This window comes from Pleurodeles waltl, chromosome 6 (assembly GCF_031143425.1).
Source record: "Pleurodeles waltl isolate 20211129_DDA chromosome 6, aPleWal1.hap1.20221129, whole genome shotgun sequence".
In the NCBI taxonomy this organism is placed as follows: Eukaryota; Metazoa; Chordata; class Amphibia; order Caudata; family Salamandridae; genus Pleurodeles; species Pleurodeles waltl.
This window is the reverse complement of record NC_090445.1, coordinates 770,683,904-770,697,961: the sequence shown is the minus strand read 5'-3', so window position 1 is coordinate 770,697,961 and position 14,058 is coordinate 770,683,904.

Below are 14,058 nucleotides of genomic sequence, written 5' to 3'. Positions count from 1 at the left end.
GTGGCCCTTACCCAGATAGTCACCACATTGCGGGACCATGTGGCACCCCAAAGGGCCCCTGTCACTAGCCCAGGCCAGGAACAGCCTACCACCTCCTCCGGCGCTAGTGGACAGGAGGCCCCCACACAACAACAGGCCACCAGAACCCCACCTCCTGCAGAAGAAGAACCACCCCGCAAGCAGAACCTGAGATCTCACAAGAAGACAGAGTAGGATTGCAAGACCCCGCCAGCCTAAGATACCCCCTTATGTCATCCCACTGTCCCACATTGTCACCCTGTCCAACCTTTAACTACCCCTGCTCCATCCTTCCACAGGCATATGGACAATGCACCTGTGCGACTGAGAACTGGACTCTGCCATGGACATTACTCCACCCCCACCCATCACCGTTTTACAATCATGTACCTATATGTAGCGCTTAAAATAAATCACTTATTGCACTTAAAATAACAGGAGTCTGCTTGTATTCTTAACAAATGTATTACACATAACGGTGCAATAATGTCCAGTTACTTTGTGATGACAACATACCAATTTCAATAAGCTTTAGTCCATGGGCAAACAAAGCTGAAGTCAGGCAGTGGGTCATACAGCTCTGAAAAGGGAAGGGAAAGTCACAAATCAGTTAACCGGAACTGGGGGGAAACACAGACAGTGGAGACGCATGAGGCCTTAAGTAAATGTAAAATGGCGTGGGTGATTCTTACCTGTGTGCTACTGAAAATATTGTTGTATGACTGTATCCCTGTTGTCCGTGTCGTCCCCGTTGTCTTCCTCCTCTTCACTCTCCACAGGCTCCACAACTGCTACAACACCACCATCTGGATCATCCTCCTGCAGAAAAGGCACCTGGCGTCGCAAAGCAAGATTGTGAAGCATACAGCAGGCCACGATGATATGGCACACCTTCTTTGGTGAGTACATTAGGGATCCCCCTGTCATATGCAGGCACCTAAACCTGGCCTTCAGGACCCCGAAGGTCCTTTCTATGATCCTCCTAGTTCGCCCATGGGCCTCATTGTACCGTTCCTCTGCCCTGGTCCGGGGATTCCTCACTGGGGTCAGTAGCCACGACAGGTTGGGGTAACCAGAGTCACCAATTAGCCACACACGGTGTCTCTGTAGCTGTTCCATCACATAAGGGATGCTGCTATTTCGTATGACATACGCGTCATGCACTGACCCAGGGAACTTGGCATTTACATGGGAGATGTACTGGTCAGCCAAACAGACCACCTGGACATTCATCGAATGATAACTTTTTCTGTTTCTGTACACCTGCTCACTTCCACTGGGGGGAACCAAAGCCACATGGGTCCCATCAATGGCACCAATGATGTTGGGGATATGTCCAAGGGGATAGAAATCACCCTTCACTGTAGCTAATTCGCCCACCTCAGGGAAAATAATGTAGCTCCGCATGTATTTCATCAGGGCAGACAACACTCTGGACAAAACCTTAGAAAACATAGGCTGAGACATCCCAGATGATATGGCCACTGTTGTCTGAAAAGACCCACTTGCCAAAAAATGGAGTACTGACAGAACCTGCACCAGAGGGGGAATCCCTGTGGGTTGGCGGATGGGGGACTTCAGGTCTGGCTCCAGCTGGGCACATAGTTCTTGTATAGTTGCTCTATCAAGCCTGTATGTAAGAATGATATGTCGTTCTTCCATTGTCGACAGGTCCACCAGCAGTCGGTACACAGTAGGATTCATCCTTCTCCTCGCAAGTCCCAGCGGACGGTGCCTAGGAAGGACAACATGGAGCACAGAGTCAAGCAACCCACAGGTTCGTTCACACAGCTTGCACAGTACACGAATCGCTATGCATTGAAAGGCTTGTATGAGTGGCAATGCAAGGCCTAGGCCTGTGTGACGCAGTAGAAATTATGCCATGTGGGCCCTTGAAATGGCGGCTGCCTGACCTGTGAAGTGTGACAGTGGGATGTGAGGTCACTGCGCTGGCGTGGCTCACCGTGGCGGTAGGCGGTCGAAGACCGCTGCGCAAAGCAGCATTGGTTAACATTGAACCCTATGGGTCTCAGGAGCCAATGACGATGTGCGCCGGCGGTCGCGGTACGCACCGCCGCGGTACGCACTGCCGCGGGCGTGACCGCCATTTTCTAACTGCTTCATCACTCGAGACCTGATCATCCACAGGAGAGGACCTATACTGCAAGTGCTGCTGTGACCTCGGTCTGGGAGATACAATGGCTGCTGCGACTGGGGAAAGGGACCGTGCCTTCACTTCCGAAGAATTGGAGAAACTTGTTGATGGGGTCCTCCCCCAGTATGCGCTACTCTACGGTCCTCCAGACCAACAGGTTAGTACACAGGGTGCACGTTGAATGGGCTATGCCTGTGTTGAGTGGGGTGTATGTAAGATGGTGGGGAGGGGAGCGAATGAGGAGTGCAACGCATGAAAGATGAGAGCATGTGCCACATGGCAAGATTGGGGAGGGGGGGCCACTCACATTGACCAGGCAGAAAACTGATGCGATTTCCTTTACCACCCTGTACATGTCACATAGGTCAGCGCCCATCAGAAGATCGACATTTGGCGTGCCATCGCCAGGGACGTCCGGGCCCTGGGGGTCCACAACAGATGGGGCACCCACTGCCGAAAGAGGTGGGAGGACATCCGCCGCGGGACCAGAAAGACCGCCGAGTCTCTGCTGGGGATGGCCTCCCAACGTAGGAGGGGTGCCAGCCGCCAATTGACCCCCCCGATGTCCCGGATCCTGGCGGTGGCCTACCCCGATTTGGATGGGCGCGTGAGGACATCACAGCAGACACAAGGGGGTGAGTATAAGCACATTCTGCTATCTTTACGCGCAGTGAAGGTGTCTGGGTGGGGGAGGAGGGCTGTGGCTATCTCTAGGCCAGGGTGCATTCTGTAGGCTAGGCCCCTCCGTTAGACACGGCCCTGTGCCCCCGCCCCCACCTCTGTAGGGTGCCAAGTACAGCTATCCATGGTCCGGCCTCACCCATGTGTGCATTTGTCGTCCATAGACCTGTAGGCCTAGTCACAATAACTGAGTAGTGTACCCCGATTGCGCGGCCTAGTGCAGGGGGCTTCTGTGTCTGTCCTCTCCGACAACGGTGTTGCCAATGCATGCACTCAACCTGTCTTCATTTCTCCCCCCCCCCCATTTTCTTTGTCTTCCTATTCATGTGTGCATTAGCATCATCAGGCGGAGGAGAAGTGGCATCGGCGCACGAGGGAGCTGCATCTCACATGGCCCCGGAGGGCCATACAACAGACTCCGAGTACACCAGTGAGACAGAGGGCGAGTGGAGCTCCACAACGGGGACCCATGGAGACGTCAGCAACACCGACACGTCCTCGGAAGGGAGCTCCCTAGCGGTGGCGGCAACATCCGTGCCCACCGCCACAACAGGTACAGCCGCCACCCAGCGCACCAGCCCCGCCCTCCCAGCAGCCCCTCAGCCTTCGCTCCGTGGCCGCTCGCCCAGGAAGGCGGGCATCTCCTTCGCCCCAGGCACCTCAGGCCCTGCCCCAGTTACCCCTGCTGCCCTCAGTGAGGAGGTCATTGACCTCCTCAGGACACTCATTGTTGGGCAGTCTACCCTTTTGAATGCCATCCAGGGTGTAGAAAGGGAGGTGCATCAGAGCAATGCATACCTGGAGGGCATTCATTCGGGTCAGGCTGCCCATCAGCGATCGTTCAACGCTCTGGCCTCAGCACTGACAGCAGCCATTGTCCCTGTCTCCAGCCTCCCTCTTCTTACTCCCTCCACCCAGTCCCAGTCTCCTGTTCCTCTGCCTATCCCATCCACACCATCAGACCAGCCTGCACACACCTCTACACCCAAGGGCAGCTCATCCAGACATAAGCACCACAGATCCCACAAGCATTCACACAAGCAACATCCAGATGCAGACATGCCAACAGTCACTACCACCTCTGTGTCCCCCACCTCCTCATCTCCCTCCTCCCTCCCAGTGACGTCTCCACTCACACCTGCATGCACACCACCATCAGCCAGTACTTCCATCACCAGCACACCCTCCATTACAGTCCGCACACGTGCAGTCACCACCCCCACTGCCATTTACACGTCCCCTGTGTCCTCTCCCAGTGTGTCTGTCACCCCCTCTTCCAAACCACACAAACGCAGACAGCCACCCACCCAACAGCCTTCCACCTCACGACAGCCTCCGTCACAAGCACCTGCACCCAAAGACAGCACACTTGACTCTCCTACAACCACATCCTCTTCCTCCACTCCCATACCCACTACACCTACCCGTCCCTGTCCTTCCCAAGTCCTTTTCCTTTCCAACCTTGAGCTCGTTCCAATCACTGACCCACCCCCTCCATCTGGTAAGAGTAAAAAAAGCACCTCAGCCACCACCAGCCCTGCATCTACTGTGACCATAGTGCAGGGCTATTGGAGTCCACCAGCTCCTAGGGCAGGAACATCGTCCAGCAGCAAGGGGACAGCCAGCCCACCCCCTGGGAAGAGGACCAAAAAAAAAAAGGGCCGGCGCGACAAGCCTGAGACGGCTGCCACCAAGGACAGTAGCCTAGCCCCGTCACCTGCCACATCATCAAAGGGAGGCAAGGGCCACAGAGCTTCAGCGAAGGAGGCTAAGGGCAGCAGGGCGGAGAAGTCAGGCAGCAGGCGAGCTGCCCATGAGGGCCCCACCAGCCCCATTCCGGTTGTGACGGACGACACCCACGGGCCCAGGACTCCATTACAGGAGGGCCCCGCGACCGCAAAGTCGGATGGCGACTGAGCGGGAAGTCTTGGCCAGGTCTGGCTCCCTAGAAAAACAGGACTAGCACCGCTGAACCGGGAGAAGCACCGCTGAACAGGGACCCGCCGGGAGACGCACCGCTGAACAGGGCCCCGCCGGGAAAAGCACCGCTGAACAGGGCCCCGCCGTGACAAGAACTGCTGAACAGGGGCCCGCCGTGACAAGAACCGCTGAACAGGGCCCCGCCGGGGGAAGCACCGCTGAACAGGGGCCCGCCGTGACAAGAACCGCTTAACAGGGCCCCGCAGTGACAAGAACCTCTGAACAGGGGCCCACCGTGACAAGAACCACTGAACAGGGCCCCGCCGGGAGAAGCACCGCTGAACAGGGGCCCACCGTGACAAGAACCGCTGAACAGGGCCCCGCCGGGAGAAGCACCGCTGAACAGGGCCCCGCCGTGACAAGAACCGCTGAACAGGGGCCTGCCGTGACAAGAACCGCTGAACAGGGCCCCGCCGGGAGAAGCACCGCTGAACAGGGGCCCACCGTGACAAGAACCGCTGAACAGGGCCCCGCCGGGAGAAGCACCGCTGAACAGGGGCCTGCCGTGACAAGAACCGCTCCGCTGGGCCCTTCCTGTCAAGCACCGCTCCGCTGGGCCCTTCATCTCAAGCACCGCTCCGCTGGGCCCCACCGTCTCTGCACCGCTCCGCTGGGCCCTTCCTGTCAAGCACCGCTCCGCTGGGCCCCGCCGTCTCTGCACCGCTCCGCTGGGCCCTTCATCTCAAGCACCGCTCCGCTGGGCCATTCATCTCAAGCACCGCTCCGCTGGGCCCCGCCGTCTCTGCACCGCTCCGCTGGGCCCTTCCTTTCAAGCACCGCTCCGCTGGGCCCTTCCTGTCAAGCACCGCTCCGCTGGGCCCTTCATCTCAAGCACCGCTCCGCTGGGCCCTTCATCTCAAGCACCGCTCCGCTGGGCCCTTCATCTCAAGCACCGCTCCGCTGGGCCATTCATCTCAAGCACCGCTCCGCTGGGCCCTTCATCTCAAGCACCGCTGCGCTGGGCCATTCATCTCAAGCACCGCTCCGCTGGGCCCCGCCGTCTCTGCACCGCTGGGCCCTTCCTGTCAAGCACCACTCCGCTGGGCCCTTCCTGTCAAGCACCGCTCCGCTGGGCCCTTCCTGTCAAGCACCGCTCCGCTGGGCCCTTCATCTCAAGCACCGCTCCGCTGGGCCCTTCCTTTCAAGCACCGCTCCGCTGGGCAACGCCGTCTCAAGCACTGCTGGCCCATTGACAGTGCCGGTTCTGTGTCGAGCAGGGCTTCACGAAGCACTCTGGGCACCATGCCTCCTCCATTAACAGTGGAGTCGGTAATCCATCTGATGGACTGTGGCTTGGCACTTCCCAGGATGGAACAGTGGGCAAGCCACCCACTGTAGAGACTTGAGAGACTGTGGCTTTGCACTCCCCAGGATGGTACAGTGGGCAAGCCACCCACTGTAGAGACTTGTGAGACTGTGGCTTTGCACTCCCCAGGATGGGACAGTGGGCATGGAGGCCCCTCGTGGATCTGGCGTGGTGGACTCATGTGGCTGAGGTGCCCCCCCTTCCCTTCCCCCTGAGGTGCCTGTAGTTTTATCATCTGATGCCCCAGCAGTGTTCTCTTCAATGGTATCTGGTCTCCTGTGTGGGCTTTGCCCATATGTTTGTGCACATTGGCCCACGGACTATGGAACTTTGACAGAATGTGCAGGACTTATTGCCTATGTATATATTTTTGACTATGTTCATTCCTTATTTTGTATCTTTCATATAGCATATTTCCCATACCTTCAATGGAGCTATTTATACATATATTTTATAGATCATTTTAATTGTGTCTTTGCATTATTCCAGTGGGTTTGGGGGGTGTCACTCTGACTTGTTGCTCTGCATTGGGGTGTAGGTATTTGGGGTGGGGGGTGGGTGTATGGCGCATGTGTGTGCCCGTAAGTTTTCCTCCTCCCCCCTCCACTGTGTCGTAGGTGCAGTACTCACCGTTATCGTCTGCGCCGGAGTTCGTACTCCTGGTAGATGAGCAGGTAGACAATAGCTGGTAGGATGTTTAATTCGGGTTCCATGCTATCCTCCTTCCTCGTGGAGTGTGTAGAGGTGAGCGTTTTCCCGTTCGTAGTCTGTTTCCGCCGTGTTTTTATCGGCGGGGCTCCCGCCCCGGAAAAGGTGGCGGAATGGTGAGTTGTGATAGGGTGGGCGGTACATTGTCTGCCGCCTGCCTGTTGGCGGTGACCGCCGCGCTGTTTGTCTGTCCCGCCGTGGCGGTCGGAGTGTTAAAGTGGCGGCCTGTGTTGGCGGTTCCCGCCAGGGTCAGAATTCCTTTTTTTTGACTGCCTGCCTGTTGGCGGGTTGGCCGCCGCTTTATCACCAACCGCCAGGGTTGGAATGACCCCCAAAGTCTCCACAAGGTCATTGTTCACTCCTGGTACATATTTCGCTTTGAACAAAATTTCAAATTCAAGACACTTCCACGCAAAAAACCTGCAACAGCTTCAAAACGTATACAGCCCTTACTGACTGCTTGTTCACCACATGTACCACTGCCATGTTGTTGATACTAAAAAGAACCTTCTTATGTGCCAACTGCTCCCCATATGGACACCTAGACTACACGGAGCAGATCCTCGTGGCCAGCTCCTCCTTGTCACCTGGCTGCATCCCTCCAGCACCCCTAGGCTTTGGCAAGCACTGTAGCACTCCTTCAGAAAGTACTACTGACTACCATAGTGGATTACGGCAGCCCTACCCGGCAGTTGCTTGCCATGCTAATAGCACTTTGCCCATTTTGCTGTTCCCCCATTTTTCTCCTGTGTCCCTCTCTCTGTTGCCTGTTATGTTGCCTTTGCCTGTCGCCTGTTGTTCTTCTGTCCCCCCACTCCTGTAGTTCTTGGTTTCTTCTGTCTCCACGTCTTAGTTCCTTGAAGACGCGTCCTCATCAGCTCTGACTTTGCCCCACTGTTTTTCTGTTGTTTTTTTCCTGCCTCGCCGCCAGCCTACCCTCTACCAATCAGGACCCCTCCCTCTCCAGAACCTACTTAATGGAGGACGAAGTGCAGCTGCACAGCTAGTGTGCCAAAGGCAAGCCTGCCTGCGCCCCTCTGTGCCTAGACCATGCCCAGCACCAGGAACCCTGACTTTCCCACAATCCGCAGATACACAGCCTCCGAACTCTGGGACCTGGCCCTCAGGAATCAAGACAACAACTGCTGCAGCGCGTGCACCGCAGACCACAGTAGGACTGTTCACCTGCCAAGATTCCTTTTCACCTACAACACTGAAGCTACCACAAGCGGCACACAGAATCCACCCATCCTGAGAAACAACTCCTTTGCTTACTGCTCAACACCAGATCACTCTGCAAACACGCCACAGAAATATGGGACACCATGGTCACTTTCAAACTGGCTGATATTCATCACCAAGACCTGGGCCTCCTTTGCTTCAGCACCGAACATCAACTGTGCAACCCCTCAAGGCTACAATCTGATTCTCAGAGACCACCACAACAAGCATGGAGAAGGGATCATCATCATCCACAAGGACAACCTCCTATTCACCACCATCAAGGATGACACATCCCCCATCATGGAATACCATTAACTTCTTAATTCAAACTGATGCCAAAATCACCAACTGAGTAACCCTTGCTTACTGGCCCCCGGGACCTCACCTCAATTTCTGCAAGAGTTCATCTCCCCCCCGGCCATCGACTCTAGGCAATATGTCTTTCTGGGAGACCTCAATTTCCAACTCGATGACCCCAACATTGGCAAGTCCACCAACCTCCTGTACAATCTAGGCAACATCAGACTGAAACAAATAGTCACCAGCCCCACTCACAACCCAGGACATACCCTGGACCCCATTTTGACAGCAAGAGACAGGATCACATTTTCCCACATCGCAGAGCTAACATGGACCGACCACCACCTCGTACACTTCTACATAACAAGCACACCAGAACCCTCAACCGCACCACCTGCCCACCCTCTGGCAGTGGGGAAAAATCACAACACCCAATGGACCACTGCTCTCAACTCCAACAGACCCAACCCCTCGGGCAGCTTTGAGCAAGACACCTGCAACTAGCTGCATTTAGCGACCAGTAATTGTGAAAGCAGCATTGAATGTTGCAAAATGACAAATACACTAGGTCAGTTTGTAAAATTTTGAATCAAAGTTGGTCACTTTCTGACCTATCTAATTAATATTCATCATGTAGGATGCGAATTGTATCTCACTATGATAGGATAAAGTCACAGTGATGGTGGTCTGCAAGTTTAAGCAAAACACCATGTGTGTGATACAAAATAAATAAAGAAACCTTTTTTTTTTTAAAGTAGCTTGATTATCTTAAAGGAAATGGAGCTACTTTTAAATATTTTTTTTAAGTTGTCTGAGAGGTGCCAGTAGTCCCCTGGACCACTGCCTACTCCCTGGAAACTTTTTCAACAATTCGCAAAGGGGAAGGCATCTAAAGAGGGCCCTTTCCTTTTTGCAAATGATTGAACACCCAGTTTAGGAGTTGGTAACTTTTCAATGGTTTGTGACCACAACTTTCATTTATAAACCATTGACACGTGTAGTACTTATTCAATATTTGGAGGGCATTGCCTAAACGAACTCCTCACAAATACTGAATCATTTTTCAGTTGCAAGCCCATTTTATGAAAGGGTAAATGCTTTTTGACTTCTAAAATGGTTTTGTACCATGGTCAAACACTTGTGGCCATAGACTCTAAATCAACAGCAATACATTTCATACATCTTTCTCCTAGTTCTGGAATTAAACCGGTTTTCCTAGGAATTTGATCTCATTCTGCACTACATTTTGAGCACTTATTGCCTCTGTTTATAAGCTGTTGAAGGTTAAATTTGTTAGAGGACATAATGAGCGAGCACGAGGATAATATTACAAATATTTTATTGTGATGTTTAGTATCAATACACAGTGATATTCAGCATAATGTTTTGTGGACATTTCAAAATTCTGTGCAGGGAATTATTTTACTTCACCAAAACCCAGTCAGAGGCATAGTTTCAGAGATTATGATGGGAGGTGAAGAAGAAGCCTCAAGACAAGAACAACAAAAGGCAGAATCAACATGATTAGGTGAAGCTTGTTTGAAACATTTGAAAAACAGCCAAGGATCAAAGAGCGAGGGCAAAGGGTATTTATGGAGGAGATGGCTCATAGTCAACACCATACCTCTGAAAGTGTTACAACTTTCAAGAAAAAAGCACAATGGACAGGGATAGTATGGCTTCATTAATTTGACATTTTTAAACTTGGTGACACTCTCTGGGCATTGCCTACATTACAATGTCTGTCAGTTTAATACTCAAACATAGCAATAAGTAGGAGAAAGGTGACCAGTCCAGATTTCCAAAAACCCTTCTACTACGCGACAACACCTGCCATCACATTTTTAGTAACTTTTGAACTGTTTGAGCTAGAAACATTTTTTTTGTTAAAACCTGCAGACTATGCTGCAGATGGCAGATTATGTTGCAAATGCGGCAAATCTATAATTATGTGAAGATAGCTGCAGTTGCAAAATCGCATAATCTCAGTGGCGCTGACAATGGAGAAATAAAAATAGTAAAAATCACTCCGTGTATAACACCAAAAGGTTGTGGGGAATGAAAAAGTACTTACTCAGGGGATTCTATTAGGGTAGTGTAACAGACAAGAATGAGTAAGCAGAATATAGGGTGTACCCAAAAAGAAGTCGCACCAGCTACAATGGGACTCACCACTGGCAGTCTCAATGAGGGAGAACACTTCTTATCTATCCTGGGTGGTATTCTTAATAGAAGGTCTGCTTGCTCAATCACAATGGGAAAGGCCATGCACCCAGGTCTCTTCTTACTCCAGTGTCCAGTGTCTGGATGGAAAACTCTCCCTGATACTAATGTGCACAAAAATGATGCTTGGGATGCATGTGTTCTAAATGCTAGAAGTAGAGGAGGGACAACCCTTCTCATACAAAATAAGGAATAATATCACATTTAAACACAAAAATAGAATACATGATAAAACCTATGACATTCATAAGAAATTATAAATTTGCCTCCTAGTCAATGTGAACAGGGTGGATTTTTATAAGAGGGACAATAAATTGAAAAAGAAACATGTAAAAAGAACATTTGAAAAAGGAAGATGAACCTCAAATATGTGGGAATAATGACAATGCAATTGAGGTAGTGGAACTCTTGGTGCCAAAGGGCCTAATTTAGAGTTTGGCAGATGGGTTACTCTGTCACAAACGTGATGGATATCCCATCCGCTGTGTTACGATTTCCATAAAATGCAGTGGAATTGTAATACGGCAGATGGATATCCGTTATGTTTGTGAAGGAATAATCCCATCCGTCAAACTCTAAATTAGGCCCAAAGTCTTCAACTGATAACTCCATAACTTAGTTATTGTGAAGTTCATTATCTAGTTACTGCGCTCTTTAACACCATTGGCAAGTCCATGTTGTTCAGACATACAGTAGTCTATGTTGCCAGGCAATATCAAAGGTAGGAAATTCTTAAACACTGATTCATGCCACTTGGTTACACCACTTTTCATTGGTGTTCTGACCCTTGCAGATTGAATCACAGAGTTCTATCCATTAATATTTAATCCTCTGAAGTATATTTGTCAGGTAGCCACTTCTCACTGGTTGTCGCACCACATCAATCACTTTCCAAATGATGTCATCTTCCGAGTGGTTCTTCTCCATGAAGTCTATCACCACTGTCATATTGGACTTCTTACATTTAATCCTATTTCCAGTGTTAGTCAGTTCTTACTTTTACTTGCTAGTTGTTTGTTCTATATATGATGGCAAAGGCACCATATACATTAGACTACATTTTGCATATTACAATTAGAAAAATGTTTCAGGTCAACATTCACTTTGTCATATTTACATCTTTTGTATTGATAGTAGATTGATATGATACACAGTTACTACATCGATAGTGGCACCAGAGTGGTTGTAAGCCCCACATATTCTCCAGTGTATTTGTTGTATCAAATCAGTTTGTTGCAGAGTGTACTAAATGATCCTTAATGTTCTTCCCTCTCGAGAAGAAGTTCCAACAATGGGTCAATACTCTGAATTAAATGCCAATGTTTTTTAACATGATCTTTGGTCTTATATATGTGATACTAACACATGTTGACATTTAATTGTTTGTCACTGCAGGAACTCTTCTCTGGGGCAGTACCGAGCCCTTTCAAGGGCGGTTTTGACTGTTTTCCTTTGGAAGCCTTTACTGAGAAACCTGCCCTGTAATATAATTGCATCCTGAAATTAGTGTCTCTTGTGTGTACCTCTTTTCCAACAGCTTTTGACAACAGTAGCATTGGCTACTTTGAGAGATATGCTGTTGCCTATGAGCCATTTCCTTCATAGATGCCCTTTGCCATCACTCTTGGATTATAATAATATCCCCATATCTTTTTTTAGGATGCCCTCCTGTCTTGTTTTTCTAAGATGCAGTACTTGATCTGAATTGTGATAGAGATGTGTACCTATTACTGTCCCAAGAAGGCTTTTCAGATGCTGTCTTTCTAAAGTTAACAGGTGGAAGAGAAAACAGAGACCTCCTATAGAAGGCTGTGTAGCGCATAACTAAGCTAATATAGTAGGTTGCTAATTTATACCCAAGGGCAATGACATTAACAACAGGACATTGACTTAGCTCATGTCAATCATAGATGTTGAAGGTTTGTTGTTAGTGTGCACTTTAGGTGTGAAGATACAGCTGCACTGTTTGTCCATTTATGCCACACATGGCGAATATATTTCACCTGGAACCTGAACAGATGAAGATGTCTCTCCCTAATCAAAACCTGTAGCAAGAAAGAATGTTTTGTAGTCAAGGGCATCCTTAGACAACACTGTGTGTTTCTTATAAAGCACTTAGGTCATATTAGTAAAGTGTGCTTGGACCACAGCTGATGTTGAGCCTGTTTTAACAACTCAAGAGTAATTTGCAAATAAAAAATGATAGAGTAGTCTCGTGTTGCCTCTTGTGGAATACCCGCTGTTAGTAGCAAAGTTAATGCCCACACAATGGATGGTGGGCATTAACATAATTGCATGCAGGCTGGACCAATGCCTTTGCACATTAAATCAAATCAAATTGTGGATTACACATTTGGAAAGTAAAAGGTGAAACATCACTCCATAACTGTGTGCTGCACACCTCCCAGCGTACATGCCTGCTGTAAAAAGCCACATGGCTCTGGTATGTACATGTCACTGGCATATGGCACTGAAAGTGACCGAAATTCAGGAAACATGCAGGTTGTAGTTACTAGACTAAATTGAGTTTTCAAACATGGCTAAGGATGATAGTGCTTGTGGCTGACTCCCTTGTGGGGACTGCTTTATCACAGCAGAAAGGGGTGTGAGGTTTGGCATCTAGCTAAGGTGCAGATGTCTTGGCCAGAGCAGAGTGGTGTTTAGGACCAAGAATGTCATTTATCAGCACCTGGCAACATTTCATAGTGATCAAATTTTACACTTTAGTGCTACTTTCTCCAACAATCTTCATCCTACAACCTTTGTAGGTCGAACGTAAGCGTACAACCTCTTGTATACTTTTAAGTATACGTCTTCTGACTTCCAGCTGTTTCATTTGGTAGTTTAAGTGTAATTTAAAAATTCTTGCTTGCTACTGGTCAGTCATGCCTCTTTGTCCCTCCTTCTTCTGTGTGGGAGCAGGGACCAACTACTGGACAGTTAGGCTTTGTCCTGTTTATCCGGGCTGTAGGAGTCTTTTGTTTTACTTTGTTTCCTGCTTGTCTCCAGTGAAGCTGCCCTTTTCATTTGCAGAGCGTTCTAGCTCTGATTTTAGCTGAGCTGTAAACAAGGCTACAAATCAGGCTGTTATATTGGTCACATTTGAACTTTGTGGGCTGTCTGTGCCCTCCCTTAGCTGCCTAGCTTTCTTTTGTCACCCTGACCTTTCCTTGTGTCTCTTCTGCTCGCTCCATTCCTGCTCCTTCTTTCTTTCTCTTCCTCTCCCTACTATCTCTCCTCCTCGCTTTCCTTCCCCATCGCTCTTCATCGATCCTTCCTTTCACTCCCACTTTCCTTTCTCCCCCACCCTCGCTTTCCTTTCCTTCCCCCACCCTCTCTTTCTTTTCTGCCCCCACCCTTGCTTTCCTTTATCCTCCTTGGCCTCTCTGCCCCCACTGCAGTCTCCTGCTGAGAGGTGGAGGCCCTGTGGCCGGGCATGATCCTAATGTGTGCAGCCTCCTGT